We start from the raw sequence: 15,376 nt of genomic DNA, 5'->3' as shown, positions 1-15,376 counted from the left end.
GGCTCCGTCTCGCCCGACCCTTTGGTCACAGGCTTCGGCTCGCCCGACCCTTTGGTGGTGGCCTCGTCTCGCCCAACGTCGAGGCTGTGGACCTTATCTCGCCCGACCTCTTAGGTGCAATGTCCGTTGGGGGCTACGGGTATATATACCTTTTCTTTTTCTCCCCAATGGCTATCTACGATTTAAGTGACCGTTGGGGCCTAGGAGTATATATACATTTCCCTTTCTTTCCCAACGGTAACGAACCAACTTGCTCCCTTCTTCCTTACTTCAGCACACTCAAAATAGAGCAGGAGCTCTCTCTCTCTCTCTCACTCCATTGTTGAACTCAAGCCCCCAAACAAATCCATTGATTTCTTCATCAATCCTTGAGGGATAAGGGTCCAAAACTTGATAAGAGAGCATCTCCATTGATTCCAAACTCTAAAGAGCACTTGGTTCACGTTTTGGATGGCGGTTGTGTTTGTTACTCTTGGAGCTTGGCCCCTAGTCGACTAGAGCGTCCCCCGGTGAGCTTGCCAACTTGTGTGGTAGCCCCAGGAGGTTTGTAACCACCTCTTGCAGCAAGTAAAATCACCCCTCATCTCAAGAGTTCACTCTCTTGACTTGAGAATGAGGTAGGGTTGCAAATCCCTAAGCCTTAGTGGTATACCTCAACAACGTGGATTTAGGCAAGCCTTGGTGACGAGCTGAACTACGGGATAAATCCTTGTGTCATCCTATGCTTGTGTTGCTACACTTGTGTTCTTGTTGTTGTTGAGGTGATTTTTAGGATTGAGGCCAATCTACTTGTGTGTGGTGTTCCCACCACTTTCAGCTATTGATCTATGATCTATCACCCTATAGGAAGCTAAGAAATTTACCCGATCTAAATTTTGTTGTGTAGATTTTGAACTATGAACTAATCTCTCCTGTAGGTGCGGTAGTGCCACACTCAAAGAGCGACAGCGCCACTGATGAATTTGACTTTGGTTTGAGTTGATTTGTTACAGGCCTATTCACCTCCCCTCTAGGCATACCAGAGATCCTACAAAAACAGATGAAACATTGGGAACAAAAACTTGCAACATACGTGTACAATGATTGCAACATATGCAACATCTCGATCTACTTTTGCAACATTTATATAAAACACTTGCAACATACCTATGAAACATAGGCTTACAAAATGTATTTTTTAGCTTCTTCCGTATAACGCAGCAAATAGGAGTCCAGTTATTTTTTTAAGGGAGAAGCCATACGGACGAATGGACACCGTGAGTCAAGCACCCGGACACTAGATGTCAACGGTCAACCTACTACTACTATATATATGCCATGGGCATCCATAAAACCTTTAGCAAACAAAATAGTCGATACGAATGTTTTGGAGACATCTACGACAAAATCTTGGATGACGGAGTGAACAACGATTGGAATCCTAACCGAATGACCCCTGCCTTCTTTTGACCTGGCCAGGCTCCCAAATGTGTAGACGCCTTGCCCCATTTGCCTCGCCATGAGCATCACCTCGAAGGTTGCGTTCCTGCTGCCGTCCACGGTGAAGGTCATAACCGTTGGCTCCACGGACACGTCCACCCCCGCGGGAGCTTCGACAGCCACTAGGTAGGTTGCCTCTACTGGCCCAACATTGGTGACCATGCGCGTCACCATGATGGAGCCTGTGAGGTCCTACATGGCGATGGTGGGGAGGTTCAGCTTATACAGCTAGCCCATGTAGGATGAGTAGTCGTCCTTGGGATTGAGCGTGCATCGGATGAATCTAGTGTACTCGGCTGGGTCCATGTCGATGAAATATCATCGGTAGTCCTCCGAGGGGTATCTGATAAAGGTAGATTGATCGGCACTGGTGCGCGTAATCAAGAACAAGAAGGCAATAGAGACACAAGAGTTAGATAGGTTTGGGCCGTCCGCATGACATAATACCCTACTCCTATGGTCTATTGGTTTGTTTTGGCTATCGTATGATATTGCATGTGTTTTGAGGGGGTCCCCTACCCGCCTTATATAGCCAGGGGTAGGGTTATAAGTCGGTTTGATCTAGGAGATAACCTATAAGTAATAACAGATTACAGGGATCACAGGATTGTAACATATCCTAACAGATTACACCGTATCCTCAGGATATCTTCCCGATGTCTTGCGGGGCACGCGGAGCAGCGCCGTGCTCTGCAAGGCTTCGTCTTGTGGGCTGGACCACCCCTGGCGGCATAGCCCATGTAGTCTACCATGGGTATCTAGGGTCGTACCCCCCACAGCTAGTCCCCAACAGCCTTGTATCCACTGTGCAACACCATCTTGAGCTTTTCCGAGCAGGTGTACACAAAGCCGAGCAGTCAGACTCATAGTCCGACCACTCTAATGAGTCATCGAGCAGTTGTGGACCGTAATCGACCAGCTTAAATGTCTAGCCAAGCATGGGCTTACCCAAGTAAGGCTTTCTAGAAGGATGTAAGGAGCTCAAGTTCAAAATCGAAAGTTTCCTTGCAGTGAACCAAGTGTGCCCACTTGGAGTCCGACCACAAGAAAGGGAGACTTCAACTTTAGGAGGCATGGAGTCTTCTAGATTAAAGAAAACACACTCACTGCAAGGTGAAGTGTGCCCACTTAGTCCCCAAGCCTAACAGTAGGTGACGTGGTCATGTGGTGCCAGGGTCTAGAAAGTAGAAGAAAGGCAGAAGACCAGCTGAGCAGGCAACCAGTCCACAGGCTAAGCCCTGAAATGAAAAGTGCACATTCACCGCAAGGCGAAGTGTGGCCACTTGGTCCCCGAGCCTGATAGTAGGTGATGTGGTCACGTGGTGCTAGGGTCAGATACAATAGTAACCAAAAAAGTCCCCAGTATAGTGAGTAACCGAATCATAATGATGACATAGTCCCCGAGGGACAAGTGAAAATCTCGGATAAATCAGGAAGTGCCGATTACTCAAATCGTGGAGAAAAAGCCAGAGTAATAACTGTATAGTAGAAATTACCGAGCCTTGATGGTATTGTGAAGTGGTCAGCAAATATTCAGTGTGCAGTACCAAGTTGCATGGAAACCTAGATAACGGCCCAGCACGCTGCTTTGGGGAATTCGAAAGGGTGCAAATCAGCATGGTGCGGTTTCCCAAAAACCCTTGAATGCAAAAAGTGGGTTGGGTGTCTTTATAACTGCATCACCACACTCCGCGCTCCCACATTTGCCACTCCACCACTTTGTCTTCCTCCTTGCCCTCGCGCTCCCCCATTCGCATTCACATGCACTCCAGATCTGAGGGATGGCACCGAAGAGGGGAGGTGATAACGCGAAGAAGGCGGCCACCAGGACAAGCCGTGACAAAGAATGGGTACCGTCACTCATGGGGGATTTGGAGCTCAACGAGATGGTGGAGGCAGGCATTCTTCTTGATCGTGTCACCGCCGGATGGCGTCTGGCCGACGATGAGCCCTATCTGATGCCACACACCGACGAAATCATTGTATTCGAAGATTATTTCTAGCGTGGATTAGGGCTTCCTATACATCCTTTCTTGCAGGATCTGTTGGAGTATTGGGGAGTGAGCTTGTGTAATCTTCATCCGAACACTATTTTGCACATTTCTATGTTTATCCACTTCTGCGAGGTGTATCTTGGCATTTGTAACACCCAGCCCAGGGCTTAATAGGATTAATAGGATACTCATACCAACAAGTTGCAACTTCTTTTCTGGAAGCCTATCTCTTAAGAACTCCAAGGTTAAGCGTGCTTGGCCTAGAGCGATGGGTGACCGACCGAAAAGTTCTTCCCGGGTGCGTACGAGTGAGGACAAAGTGCGTAGAAAAGACCTGTGTTGGTCTGTGAGGGCAGTCTATATCCTAGAGAAGCTGTCAGATGTAAGCAGGCCCGGCCTCGGAGAGGCAGGACGTTACAAAATGGTATCAGAGCCAACTCTCACGGTTTCATGGGCGCGTGTGTCGCAGTTGCGCAGGCATGGTGCGCATGGCTGGTGTGGATCCAGTGTGGTTACACAGCATGGCACATGCGCTAGCTCTAGACACACGGACGTGGCCAAGAGAGGACGCTCCTGGCTTGGGATTGATCGACGAGGACGTCGATCTCTTAAGGGGGTGAGGATGTAACACCCGGCCCAGGGCTTAATAGGATTAATAGGATACTCATACCAACAAGTTGCAACTTCTTTTCTAGAAGCCTGTCTCTTAAGAACTCCAAGGTTAAGCGTGCTTGGCCTAGGTCGATGGGTGACCGACCGGGAAGTTCTTCCCGGGTGCGCACGAGTGAGGACAAAGTGCGCAGAAAAGACCTGTGTTGGTCTATGAGGGCAGTCTATATCCTAGAGAAGTTGTCAGATGTAAGCGGGCCTGGCCTCGGAGAGGCGGGACGTTACAGCATTCTTCCCCATTTCAATCTCTTTTGACACTTTTTCTGGGTGAAGAAGAAAGGAGGGGGCGGTTCCAAAGTTGTCGGCGGTGTGTATCTACATCTCTATGATGGGATGGTGGGTGAATACATTCATGTGCCACTGAATACCTCACTAAAGGGGTGGAATACTAGGTTGTTCTATATGAAGCAAAGTGATCCTGCCATCCAATGCGATGTCGACCAGATTCTGGAGAATCAAAGGAGCTGGTTGGAGAAACCGACCAGTGTCGATATGGAACAGGTGAAGGAGCTCCTTGAGCTAATAAGGGGCCTGAAGATGAGTGTGGTGGTGGTGGCAGTGAACTTCATACTACACTGCGTCCAGCCCTACAAGGAGAGGGCTCATCTAGGCTTTGACTTCAAAGGAGATACTAACAGCACCCGGGAGAGGGTGGAGAACCTAAGGAAGGAGGCTGTGCTACACCGGGCCACTAAACTATTCGCTCCAAATGTGTCGTACACCATGCCGAGGCAACCAAAACCCTTCAACTACATGATCCCACCTCCTCAGGTAAAAATCTTGACTGTTGTTCCTGGTGCTTTTTATCCCATGCCGGCGCTGAGCAGTGGACTGATTCGCTTATGGAAAGATCCATTGGCAGGAATGGGTGGTGTACTTCTCGGGCGTGCTGAGGAGCGATTGGCCGAAGATAGTGGATGCCAGGCTGACCAATCAGCCGGAGGAAGGTACCATTAGCACCTCATCTGAATCCAGAGGCGAAGGTGCTGGTCAGAAGGAGAGTCCCCGTCGGTATCGAAGAAAGTTTGGGGGAAAAGGGGGACGAAAGATGAGCCGGCCCAAAAGAAGAGAAGAATGGTGGATGTAGCTCCTCGCATGCTGGTCGACATCTCATTTGGTGGTGGTCAGACTACTCGAACACAGAGTGCGGCGACATCCGAGTGGTTAGACGATGATGGGGCTCCAGTAGCTCCCCCTCCGAGCACTAAAGCATCATCGCGCAACACGCGTGTGGAGGTGCAATCGAAGGGAGGGGAAGGAGTCCCCGAGCAGTAGGCGGAGGAGACACTGATGGTGGGGGCCACAAGACCTCTAGCCCAGGACATGCAGGTTGACCCCAAAGCAGTGCCTAGGTGCTTGGGGAGGCCACGCCGGTTCAAAACCATTTATCAAGAAGCTGATGTGTAAGTATCTTTGCCTTGGGATCGGTAGCTATCTGATTTCTATAGTTGCGGTGATCAATGAGCTAATCTGATGCAGAATGGGGCGCACGGAGGATCTAAATCCTTTAGGCCAGACTGGCGAGCAGCCGGGGGCTGTTCACAATGTAGAGACATTGCGAACAGACTCCATCCTAGAGTCCCCGGGCACTCATCGGTTTGCGGAGGATTCGACCACCGCTACTGATGGAGTTGGAGGTGGAGAGTGGTTGGCAACAACGGCGGGCGATTTGATAGGGACGCCAGGAGCAATGGCGAGAGGCACCGAGTCTTTGGAGGCTAGAGCGGGAGCTGCCGATGTCATGCCAGAATCTAGGGTGCAGAGGCCGACAGCATCGGAGGAGCAGGTGGCATGCCCTGAGATGCCGCAGGGCATGGTCGGTCGCTCTATGCGGCCACCAAGCTGTCACAGAACCGACCAATTTATAAGAGCACAAGTACAAAAACAATCGCCGAAACGATCAAATTCTCGAACTTGAGCCCATATAAACCCGGTAGTCAACCGAAATCTCGAAGGATTTCAAACCAACTTGCATACAACCAAGATCACAGTAATCCAACATAACAGATCGTACGTTACAACATTTCGCAGATGTTCACAAATAGATTACATCATCACAGAGTCATTGTTATTACAAAACAAGTCTTGTAAAACATGCGGAAGCAAATAGTTTAACTCACACACCGAGTTCAAATACACATACTGGTTGGTTGATCACAGACCGCAAAAGCATTCAGATAAGAGAGAGGAGATCATGCCCATGATCTAGTCCTCATCACCCGCCGGGTGGAGACAGTACTTGCAGAATCCCTGATATAGAAGGTCATCTGCAACAAGAGGGAATAAACCCTGAGTACGGGAATGTACTCAGCTAGACTTACCCGTCGAAAACCAAACAAATGACACCAAGGATTATGCATAGCTCAATGTAGTGGAGCTGGCTGACACTTTCTTTTTGCAGAAAAGCATAGGTAATAATGATCAACTCTTAACCTGAACTAGCAGTGACTTTTTAGCCATTAACCTGTCATCTATATTAGCACCTGTACTAAGCAATCATTTTATTAGGGTGCAAACATTAATAACCATATCAGGTATTCATTGTGGCAACCTTATCATCATCCATTTAACCATATCGTTAAATTAATTGAATCTACGTTGCCGCTGCTCAGTCAAGTTCTCACTATCCGGGAGAGACGGTGATTCGAATCGATTCTTATCCAGCTGGAGGGGTATTCCTAAACACAAACCCTGCTTCCCCCGTCAGGGTCGCAACAAGTCACCTTTGGTATGATTCAGGAGTCGCGAGTCCGAACAGATCGACATTCTCAGAGACCCACTCTGCCAAGGTTGTTCGGGACTCTAACCCGCCTTGGGCTTATGCCAATGGCTCTCCGCACATCCTTACTACCTCCAGAATGTCGCCACTGCTCGCGTCCCCGGCCTGAGTCGAGCTACTAGGCTTCGCGGTCGGAACGACTTATCCGGCCAGCTAAGTGTTAGGCTGCGTTCAACATGACATGAGGACATACAGCGTATCGGTCCTTAAACGACTCAGACGGAGTCACTATGTTCAAACCTACACAAGACCCCGCCCGGTCTTAATTCATTATTCACATGGTTCTTTTCCACGATAGCAAATATAGCCAACCGTGATCCACCTCATCCTAAAGCTCACAGGTGACAGGAAATCACCTGGCTTCTACCGCACTAAGCATGGCTAAGCATTTTAACCCGTTCCTGAACTTAATTAGGATTCCAGTGCGATATCTGGACAAGGAAGGATATATAATGCAGCAATTGGTTCCAACCAATTCCTATACTTAATGCATCATCAACAATAAAAGATACTCAATGTATTTGTGAAAACATAGGAGGCTTAATATGCTCCGGGGCTTGCCTTTCAGGAATGAGGAAGGCTGGTGGTCAGGGCACTCGGGCAATTCCTCCGCGGCGACTGCTTCGTCGGTTTCCTGCACCTCGGGTTCCTCCTCCTGGTTGGCTCCCTCGAACTCCAGCAATGTCACTCCCTCTGGCACACCTATTGCATGAATGCGCAGATAAATATCATGGATGCACATGAACGAATGTCAGGGATGCTCGGGGAATGCACATGTTCGCTGTAGTTTGCATATTCCAACTTAAGCCCTATTCAAATCACTTTACTTACCAAGTTTATACAACCTAATGTATAATTGCTCATCTTCAGTTAACGACCTAGCACCTGCACCTAAGCATATTCTCAAGTTAGGCTAACCCCTAAACAATCAACGAGAACATTGCAACCACATACACTCAAGCAATTGTATTTCAGCAAAATGAATACTATGTAGCGGTGCAGTAAACTAGCTATAACTGGAGATTTATAAATCCAATTGATATGCAACAAGACAATCTGGAAAGCTTATAAAATTGTCTACAAAACATTTTCAGACCTCAAAGCATGATTCAAACCTTTACCAGGTCGAATTCATCAATCAACAGAAGTCTATCCTCACAAGACAGAGAATCAGCAAAAACTGCAACCTAACTTTAAACAGCTGTAGTTTCTAAACTACTGGGCCAAATGCCCTCAAATTTTGACAGGAGCTAGCTACCTAATTTATCTACAACTCTTGTATTCAACTCATTCATAGAAAACCAAATTATCATGGGGAGCTTTCTAAAGTCCCCAGATCTGTCCAGAGGGACATGATGCAAACAATTAATTATTAACTTATGATATAAACACTTAATTGGACAAAACTAACTTTACTGATATATCACACATATCACAAGAACACCAGAAAGTAAAGTGTTCATCACCAAAACATTTCTTTTACTACCTTTCTTAATTTATTTAATTAATTAGTGGAAATAGTAAACATATATGAAAACTACCCCATTAATTCTACAAAAATTACAGTAGACACTACATGCTCTAAGTAGACTACCATAAAAATTTCACACCATTTGAGCAAGTATAAAAGCCTACACAAAAATGATAAGGCATAATGGCTTAAATTGGCATAATTAGGAAACCCTAATGAAAAGTGTCAAGCAACAGATTTCATATTTTTCCTAGCATCCTTAGGGTACTAGGATACTACCTACCAAGTTTCATGGCCATTGGATTCATAGATTAATTACTAAAATTTACACAAGTATCTACCAATGATAAAAGGAAAATCTATAACTCAAAAACTACACATGCAATGACTCTCAAATTTTAACTAGAGCTTCTACTATATAAGACTAGCTTACCCACAAAATTTCATAATTTTTGGATCACAGAAACTCAAGATATGATTTAAACAAGTTTGCATGCACTCAAAAACACTTTTCAAGTTCCTATTTAATTTATCCAAAATTTCTACATAATATGCTCAAGACATAATTTTCTTAAATACTAGACCTAACTATGAGTCTCACAAAATTGGAACCATCCAATTTGGATCTACATAATAGGAGATACAAAAATATCAAATAAGCATTCAAAACTGTATTTTTGAACTATCTTTAAGAACAACAGCCACTGACATGTGGGACCCGGCTGTCAGCCGACCCCACTGGTCAGCGGCAGCAAAGCAGAGGAGGCGGCTGCGATGCGCGGAAGACGGCGTAGCTCACCGACGACGAGAACGGCACCAACGTGACCGCCTAGACCTACTGCGTCGATTGGCACCCTAACCGCAAACCCTACCGACCTCTAGGTACCCCGGCCACGGAGCTCGGCGGCTCGGCCATGGCGCACGGCGGTGCGTGACCGTGTTCCGGCTTGGCTGGACCGGCGTGGGTGGTGACATCATCACCCGAGCATCAGCGCATGACGGGGAAGACGAGACGCGGGCTAAGGATGGAGGAGTGGTGCGGTGGTGCGCTGGCCGCGGTGAGCGCCATCTCCGGCGAGGGTGCGACGGCACGGGAACGCCGACAGCGGCCTCACCTGAGGTCGAAAGACCGCGCGGAGATGATGACGAGCAAGAGGAGATCTCGGCGGAGCTTTGGTGAAGGTGTAGTGCGTGTTTTTGCGGTGGCGAGTGCGCGGGAGCTTGCCGAAGCTAACGGCGGCAATGGCGGAGCGGCTGTTTGCTTGGCGCAGTGCGCGGTGGAGGAGAAGAAAGGCGAACAGGAGCGGGTGAGTGTGTCGGCAGGCGCGGGGTGGCTTCAAGACGCGGCTGCGACGCCAGAATGCGCACGGCGCGTGGCCAGCGCGGTCAGCCGGCCGTCGACGCGCGGCGTACACGCGGCCACCGAGTTCTGAATCGCCCGAGCACTGTAGCGTCTAAACTTTTCGTTTCAGTATCCATCGAGCCGACTGACAGCGAAACTTGTTGACAATGGATCTCCCAAGCCGTGGCGATCCAGGGTAAGTTGTAGTTAACAAAGTTGGAGATCTACATGTGGTCTACAACTTTCATAATTGGAGCTCGAGCTAGTTCGGCTTGGTTTGCAGACTACTGAGCTCCCAACTAGGGTACATGAAACTGAAACTCAGTTTTCATACTTAGAAATTTTCTAAGTGTTGAATCCAACCTCAAATCTGACTTGTGGGTCCTTTAGGAGCATGTTGTGCACTTTTTCATGACTTGGCTTCTAAACAAAGTTTGTTCCTTATTAAATTTGCTACAACTTTGTTTTAGGTTGCTCAAGCATGCATAGACTCTAAGTTGCACTTTTTAAACAGTCAAACACAGGAGCTCTAGGGGTCCAAATTGGTCAACCATGACTTGGAAACCTAATTAGCCAAAGTGATCAACATGAACAATGTTCCAAAAGACATTCTAGGTGTAACTAAGTTACTTAGGATGATTATTAGCCACACCACACATTGGTCACACACGAATCAAGCAAGGTGTGTACTGAAACAATGAAAAACACATGAAATGTTACAACTGTTTCATAGTCATGTTTCACTTGTTTCATGATTGGGTTGCATAGCACTAACTAACCTTGTTTCACTAAGTGAGTGGCACATGTTGCACTTAAGTGTTGCACACTTTACATTTCATAAAAGAACAACACACATGAAATATACAAAACGTTGTAGTGTTTCGAAATTATGTTTCATGTGCTATAAGTTCACGAAGGGATGCATGATGCTCATGTTCATGAAATGCAGTGCAAAAGTGGAAGCTAAACACCAGGGGTGTTACAGCCCTCCCCCCTTATAAAAATCTCGTCTCGAGATTTGAAAAGTGTACCATTGTTGATAGAATTCCTTATAACCATCCCTCAAATAGTCTTCCCTTTCCCACGTTGCATCTCGTTCACTACCCTGATTGCTCCACATGACTTTATAGAACTTGACTACCCGACTTTGAGTCACTCGCTCACGAGTGTCAATCACTCGAACCGGCTTTTCTTCAAAGGTCAAATCCGATTTTAACTCGATATCCCCCAATGGAACTCTCTCTTCAGGGACGCGAAGACATTTCTTCAATTGGGATACATGAAAGACATTGAAGATAGCACTCATCTCAGGAGGTAATTGAATCTTGTACGCCACTTTACCACTTTGTCCAATGATTTCAAATGGACCAACATATCTCGGCGCAAGCTTTCGCTTCACACCAAAGCGTTGGACACTTTTCATAGGTGAGACTTTCAGATAAACGAAGTCTCCAACCTCAAATTCAATAGGTTTTCTACGTCGATCAGCATAACTTTTCTGCCTAGCTTGAGCTGCGGCCATGTGGGTTTGGATAGTACGGACTTGTTCTTCGGCTTCTTGAATGAAATCAATTCCATAATATCTCCTTTCACCAGCTTCTACCCAGTTCAACGGGGTTCTACACTTCCGGCCATACAAAGCTTCGAACGGTGCCATCTTTATGCTCTCTTGATAACTATTATTGTACGAGAATTCAGCTAGGGGTAACCATTTTTCCCATGAGCCCTTAGCCGATATGACACAAGCTCTCAACATATCTTCTAAGATTTGATTCACCCGTTCAGTTTGCCCATTGGTTTGCGGATGATAGGCAGAACTTCTTACGAGCTTAGTCCCTAATAATCCATGTAAGTGCTCCCAAAAGCGAGCAGTGAACTGTGGTCCTCTATCTGAGACAATAGTACGAGGGATCCCATGAAGTCGGACTATCTGGTTGAAGTACAACTCCGCATAGTCGGTTGGACGAAAGTCTATGCGGACCGGAATGAAGTGTGCCGACTTGGTCAGTCGGTCCACAATTACCCAGATTGAGTTAAAATTCCTCTGAGTGGTAGGGAGTCCAACTATAAAATCCATACTTATCTCTTCCCATTTCCAACCTGGAATAGAGAGTGGCTGAAGTAATCCAGCTTTCATGTGTACCGCCTTGACCCGACAACAAGTGTCACACCTAGCCACATAAGCGGCTATCTCTTTCTTCATTTTGGTCCACCAAAATCGAGGCTTTAAATCATGATACATTTTACTACTACCAGGATGAATAGAGAGTTTAGAGGAATGAGCTTCGGATATGATTTGATTTCTAAGCTCTCTATCCTTAGGAACTACCAACCTATCTTTGAACCATAACACGCCTTCCTCATCTACTCGAAAATGTTTGGTTTCTTGCTCTTTCATCTTGCGCTTGATGTGAAACACACCTGCATCTGTCTTCTGTAGCTCGATAATTCGACTTTGTAGAGTACAACTGACAGTGATGTTGTGCAGGACTGCAGGATGAAGGAGCTTTGACAAATGGACATCACTCTCAATCAACGAGTGGCAATGAGACTTTCTGCTTAAGGCATCCACGACGACGTTTGCCTTGCCAGGGTGATAGTGCACTTGAAGGTTATAATCCTTGATCAACTCGAGCCATCTTCTCTGACGCATATTTAACTCTGGTTGAGTGAAGATGTACTTGAGACTTTTATGATCAGTGTAGATGTTGCACACATTGCCAAGTAGATAATGTCTCCAGGCCTTCAAAGCATGAACAACTGCAGCGAGCTCCAAGTCATGCGTTGGATAATTCACTTCATGCTTCCGAAGTTGGCGAGAGGTATAAGCGATGACTCTACCCTCTTGCATAAGAACACCTCCTAACCCAATACCTGATGCATCATAGAACACATCAAAAGGTTTCTTGATATCCGGTTGCGCCAAAACCGGAGCCGATGTTAGAAGAGTTCGCAGGGTATGGAAAGCCGCATCACACTCAGGAGTCCAGACAAACTTCATGTCTTTTTGCAGCAATCGAGTCATAGGCTTGGCTATTTTAGAGAAATCCAGGATGAAGCGACGATAATAGCCAGCCAACCCCAGAAAACTCCGAACCTCATGCACCGAGATGGGAGCCTTCCAGTTCAATACTTCTTGCACCTTGGTGGGATCAACCATAATTCCACCATCGGACAACATGTGTCCAAGAAAAGGTACCTCACGAAGCCAAAATTCACATTTGCTGAACTTTGCATACAGCTGGTGTTCTCGCAATCTAGTAAGAACCACCCGTAAATGTTCAACATGATCGTCTTCATTCTCAGAATAGACCAGGATATCATCTATAAATACCACCACAAATTTGTCCAACTCGGGCATAAACACTGAATTCATCAGATACATAAAATGTGCGGGGGCATTGGTCAATCCAAAAGACATAACCAGGTACTCATATAGACCATATCTTGTAGAGAATGCGGTTTTTGGAACATCCTCAGGCCGAATTTTGATTTGATGATACCCAGATCTCAAATCAATCTTGGAAAAGACTTTTGCCTTAGACAACTGATCAAATAAGATATCTATGCGTGGCAGAGGGTACTTATTCTTGATTGTAACTGCATTCAAGGGTCTATAATCTACACACATGCGTAGAGATTGATCCTTCTTCTTCACAAAGATGGCTGGGCACCCCCACGGAGATGAACTAGGGCGGATAAGGCCTTTCTTTAGCAGTTCATTCAACTGGGTCTTAAGTTCAGCTAGTTCATTGGGAGGCATTCTATATGGCCTTCTAGAGATGGGAGCTGTACCAGGAAGCAACTCTATCTTGAATTCTACTTCTCGATCCGGGGGCAATCCAGGCAAATCATCGGGGAAAACATCTGGAAAGTCACACACGACAGGGATATCTGCCAGAGACTTTGCTTGCACCGCATTGGTCGTGCAAGAAAGACTGATATCCTTGGGTAACTGTACTAGAAAACCCTCCTGATTGCTCGGATCTCTGAGCATAACTACCCTAGTGGATGTATCGATAAGCACTCCATGACGGCTCATCCAGTTCATTCCCAATATCACGTCGATACCTAGCCCCGGTAAAATTACCAGATCAACCTGATAACTTCGCCCTTCTATCACAAATCGTACATCCCCAACTACCAGCTTGGTTGGAATAATACCACTAGCAGCCCTTATACAATAACCCTCACCCTCAACAGTATATGTTTTCTGCATAAACTTGGATGCAAATGATGGACTAATGAAGGAATGCGAAGCACCTGAATCAAATAGTACAACTACGGGGTGTTGGTCAATTAGAAACTTACCGGCAGTCACTACCTCTCCTGAAGGAATCTCAGTAATATTAGTGTGGTTCACTTGTCCCTAACGGCCACCCTGGTAATTATTCTTCTTAGGGTAAGGGCATTCCCTTGCCCAGTGGCCTGTTTTGTTGCAGTTCCAGCACGGCATGTTGCTTGGTGGAGCCCTGGAACTGCCCTGACTGGTAGTGCCCTTGGGAAGAGCAACCGTAAATGCCTTGCGAAACCCAGTCTTGGCGGGATTCTTCTTCTGCGGGGGGCGAAACTTGGCGGCTGATGCTGGAGGACGGAATGGAGCCCTTTGTGCGACGGGAGCCTTAGATTGTGAGGCACCCGCCTCATAGGCCCTCTTACGACTTTTTGAAGCAGCATACACAGCATTGTTGTTCTCTTGCGATAAAGCATCACTCACAAACTCATTAAAATGAGCGCACTTGCAATTTCCCATGGTCTTCATCAGTTTGGGGCTAAGTCCCCGCTTGAAGCTTGCAATCTTCTTGGCATCTGTGTCCACAAACTCGGTAGCATACCTTGCAAGGTTGTTGAAAGCTTGCAGGTATTCGTTCAGGCTCTTGTTTCCCTGAGTCAGCTTCATGAACTCTGTATGTTTGATCGCCATAAGACCAGGAGGAATGTAATTTCCCCTGAAAGCAGACTTGAACTGATCCCAAGTGATTTGGGCATTAGCAGGCATAGTGGACCGATGATGACTCCAGCAGATGCCAGCAGGCCCATGAAGTTGGTGCGATGCGTACTCAGTTTTTAGCACCTCAATCAAGCGGAGCAGACGGAACTTCTGCTCGAGAGTATTCAACCACTCATCAGCTTGTAGAGGCTCCTCAGCCTCCTTGAAGATTGGGGGTTTCGTGTCAAGGAAATCCTTGAAATCACTGTACTGATTTGGATCCGGTCCTTGGCATGGACCCCGGCCATCACGATTCGCAATCGTACGGAGGGCCTCGGCCATAGTGCGCTGTCCTTCCGCAAGCATTGCTATTAGTTCCGTTGGTGTGGGTGGTGGTGGCGGAAGATCATCATCATCACTCGCACCGGCGGAACGAGTACGAGGCATCTGCACAATGCGCAACCAGTAATTATTGATGATGTCAGCACATTGGAGAGGAACAATACAATCGTGCCAAACTGTATTTACCGACGAGAATGAAAACTTCATACAATAAACAGAGGCAATAATTCATTCTCCAATCACCACATCATCAAGTAGATTACTAGCGCCATACGCAGTGCATTCCAACAGGACAAGTTTTTAAACTTCACCAATGTTACGCATCCTGAAGGGAGCGAATTAAAGTACATTACCAGTATGACTGCAAAAG

At 46.7% G+C, this 15,376-nt stretch overlaps 1 pseudogene; it reads right to left on the bottom strand.

The window, feature by feature from the left end:
* Positions 1-1,009: 1,009 nt before the first annotated feature.
* LOC136465528 (subtilisin-like protease SBT3.7) overlaps positions 1,010-15,376 on the bottom strand; it is a 70,279-nt pseudogene continuing 55,912 nt past the window's right edge.

The sequence above is a fragment of the Miscanthus floridulus genome, chromosome 7 (genome assembly GCF_019320115.1).
Source record: "Miscanthus floridulus cultivar M001 chromosome 7, ASM1932011v1, whole genome shotgun sequence".
In the NCBI taxonomy this organism is placed as follows: domain Eukaryota; kingdom Viridiplantae; phylum Streptophyta; class Magnoliopsida; order Poales; family Poaceae; genus Miscanthus; species Miscanthus floridulus.
Note: the sequence above shows the minus strand (reverse complement) of the source record. Positions and strands in the feature narration are given on the sequence as shown.